Source organism: Clupea harengus, chromosome 5 (genome assembly GCF_900700415.2).
Source record: "Clupea harengus chromosome 5, Ch_v2.0.2, whole genome shotgun sequence".
Taxonomy (NCBI): Eukaryota; Metazoa; Chordata; class Actinopteri; order Clupeiformes; family Clupeidae; genus Clupea; species Clupea harengus.
In genome coordinates this window covers 30,850,636-30,854,097 of record NC_045156.1, presented here as the reverse complement: position 1 = coordinate 30,854,097, position 3,462 = coordinate 30,850,636, and the positions used below count along the sequence as shown (strand labels likewise).

Here is a 3,462-nt window from a genome sequence, read left to right as displayed (position 1 = left end):
TTGAAATTGCTCAGAAATATTGACAGAATATAGGAAAATGTACAATTTAAGTGTAAGGCTCCCAAATCTTGCAGTAACACTTGTACCTTGACGTTGCTGGACCATTTAAGTCATGAGTATTGTGGCAGATGTAATGGCAACACACCCCCCCCCCCCCCCCCCCAATTCAAATGACATAATGCAAAAGACATAGGACCTCATGCATCAATATCTTTGTTAGAATTTGGAAGTTTATTCCTAAGGTTTCCATATAAAATATGTATTTCACGTAAGAAGCTATTTAGTCTGGCTGATCTGTCATAAAACCACAGTGAAAAAGCACATAGGGGAGGCAAACCTTACCTCTGCCTCAATGAAGGGGGCGTGCGAGAGCCTGGAAAATGGGCTTCCAATCCAGTGAAGTGATAAATACATAATGGGAGACCAGATCTAAAAGGTTTGCTTCAAACGACAGGACAGAAGATAACTTTAGCAGCTAAACTCCGGACCAAACTCGGCTGACGGCCATATCTTTTATGTACATTTTTTGGCGTTTTTACGCTTAGATTTTTTCAAAAGTTACCGATAAAAATACACTGTACTATCCGATAACACACATTGTAACCAGCAAAAATGGTTGATGTGATTTGCGAGGTGTCTGTCAGCCAACTGTCTGACTTTAGCACGTTAGCCTATGTTAGATAGCATAACGTTATTGCAGCGTACCAACGTCACACGTTACCATAAATGCCATCTCAGCTTACATGTCGGAAAACAGAACGTCTCATGGAGGATGCTTGCTAACGCTATTTCAGTTATGTTAAGTGCAATGTAGTAAATCAGTGAATTATCAGAGTAGCCTGTATTTTCGTTTGTTCTGAATAGTTAACCTCCTCCACTTAGCATTCTTCAAACAAAAGATTGTGGGGAAAAAAATATTTTATAAGTTGAATTTTAATTTCACTTGCAGCCCAGTTATGCTTGCGTGATTTTGCACTTGCAGAGGCTTGATTGCTAATTTGAGTTACTTTTACAACTTTATTTGCACTTTAATTTGTATTACTATTTAATTGATGTATTGTGATGATTACATTTGTTACTTTGAAATTCAAATTCCAACATTTTGAGTCGTTATTTTAATCTAAAATCTAAAAAAATTGTCGATAGATTAATCGATTACCAAAATAATCGTTAGTTGCAGCCCTATACAGGACTGTAAAAAGTTTGGGAAACACTGATCTAGAGACAAGCGATTAAGACAATAAGAATGCCATGCTTGTTTAATGTGCTCACCGCGTTTGTATCAAATAAAAGTACTTGTTTAACAAGTGAGTTGTTGCTTGAGTAAGTAACATTACAACTATCAGTCTGAAATTACTTTCATCGATCTGACAATCAAGAATGAGGATTTAAACGACTTAGTCATTTGAGGTGTTCAAAATCTAAAAAAAAAATAGATGATTGAAAGCACTAAAAACAACTGAACTGTTTGATTAAACTTGAAAGTAAATCCTAGACACAGTGGTGAAAATATCTAGTATTGCACAAACTCACTGCATATCTATCAATACAAGCTTAGTCTGGTCTGATTATTTAAAAATGTCAGGTATACCTCATTCATTAGAGATATTCAATACCTGAGATAAAATAACACAAATACGACTTACAGAACGGAAAACAAGTGATTCCTCATCGGATCTTATCTAGTAATCTATTTCTTGGTATAGGCAAGTAGTCTACATTAATAAATAGCCTCCAGTAGGTTGCTTACTTCACCTATTTACCTAGTCATTGAGATTTTAGATAGCTATCGGCATTTCACTGAGTAATACCCAATCAAATAAAAGACATTGGTGAATAGCAACTCCTTAACTCAAGTACATCATTATATTCTTCTGTGTTAACGGTTTGCCTCTGTCGATCTAAGTTGGCTCTCTGTTTAGTTCGTTAGCTAACCATGTCATCTACGCGTGGCTAGGTTATACGCTAACGTAGCTTGCTAGCACTCTACCATAACTTAAAATACCTACCTGCCAGTGCCTATATCATTGAAAGATAAAGGCAAACATCCATAAATTCATACAAGTTTATCAACTGTTAGTGCTACGTTGAGTTAATCATACTGAATTACCCTGTCAAGATATGTTGATATTCCTCTTACTTAAGGACTTAATTCATGTGCACATGCCATGTAACTAGCTAGCCAAGACCTTGCTCTTCTGCTAGCTACATTTCTCAAAAACAAAGTCATGCTAGTGTAACCGGCAGAATTACGGTCCTGTCTCCCAGCAGCCACCGTAGTTCTGGTCCTGCTCTGCCACGCCCCGAGTAGCACTGTTGAATGGCTGTTCATTCATTAGCCCAAAGTGCTGCTACTATATAACAGGCTCACCAGGCAGGATAGTATGTCGCTGGGTTTCCACATTCTACTCTCCGTTCTACTGCTGACACAAGGTATGTGCTATGGTTCTTTCCCACGGTTAGCGTGAAGCTGTATGACCACTCGTATGTAAGTTATTGTTTGGCAACAGGTGTGTATAGTTCACGGAAGCTTCCGGGTAGCATGCCGTTCGCTACTGAAGGTCCTGGTGGAAAGACACCGAGTGAGCACACCCGCGGTGGCAAATAGGAAGACAGATCGAGGTTGGTTGGGAGACGACAGGAAGTCCTACTTCCAGTGTTTGTGTTGTCCGTGATGCATAAAGGTAACATGATACAATGTTGATGTATGCATGACAAATATTCGTTTCTGTAAATACCCGGCTATGTGTAAATGTGGTCTAAAGCTGTCATAATTTCAGCATGAGGCTAGTATTATATGTAGGTGAAGAGACTGTAGCAACCCATTTACACATTATAGTTTTTCTGTCTCTGCCTCAGGTTTTCACCGAGGCTTCTATGGCTAAAAGTGGGCACGTCTAACCGCAAGCAAAAATGTGTGGCTAGATACTTCCATGCCACTGTTGTGGAAGAGGGAGGTGTGTAATGTACTTTCTTTGTTATTGAAGTGCTCATGACAGCAGTTGAACATGTGGATTAGGCCAAAAACACAAAGATCGTCTCCATATATGTTAAGGGTGTGTCCCAATATGATTAGAAGCGACAGAGGGAAGGAGAACTTTGTTGTCGGCCAAATGCAAATCGCATATCAGGTGCGGCAACTTGGAGAGCAAGCATGGCAAGCCTTCAGAATGGGGACATCAGTGCACAACCAGGTAGTGGTTTTTTTTTTTTTTTTTTTTTTTTTTTTTTGTCTAATGAATATACTAACAGTGATGTGAATTTTTGCTAATCTAAAGGGAAGTATATTTTTTTCTTTCCTTTTTTAGAGAGCTGAAAGCTTCAACAGTATCTTGAAGTGGACATGGATAAAATAAATGGCTGACAAGGTTTGAGGTATTCCAGCAAATGGTTTAAACATCTTAAAATCTTCAAAAGTCTTAACTACCTTACCACTTAGCACTCATGACTTTTAGTTTACAA

At 38.5% G+C, this 3,462-nt stretch overlaps 1 long non-coding RNA gene across 1 annotated transcript; it reads left to right on the top strand.

The window, feature by feature from the left end:
* The first annotated feature begins 2,374 nt into the window (after positions 1-2,374).
* LOC116220461 lies at positions 2,375-3,231 on the top strand. Its single transcript, XR_006152402.1, has 3 exons — positions 2,375-2,433; positions 2,511-2,684; positions 2,860-3,231. It is a non-coding gene; the product is annotated as an uncharacterized LOC116220461 (long non-coding RNA).
* Positions 3,232-3,462: the final 231 nt, after the last annotated feature.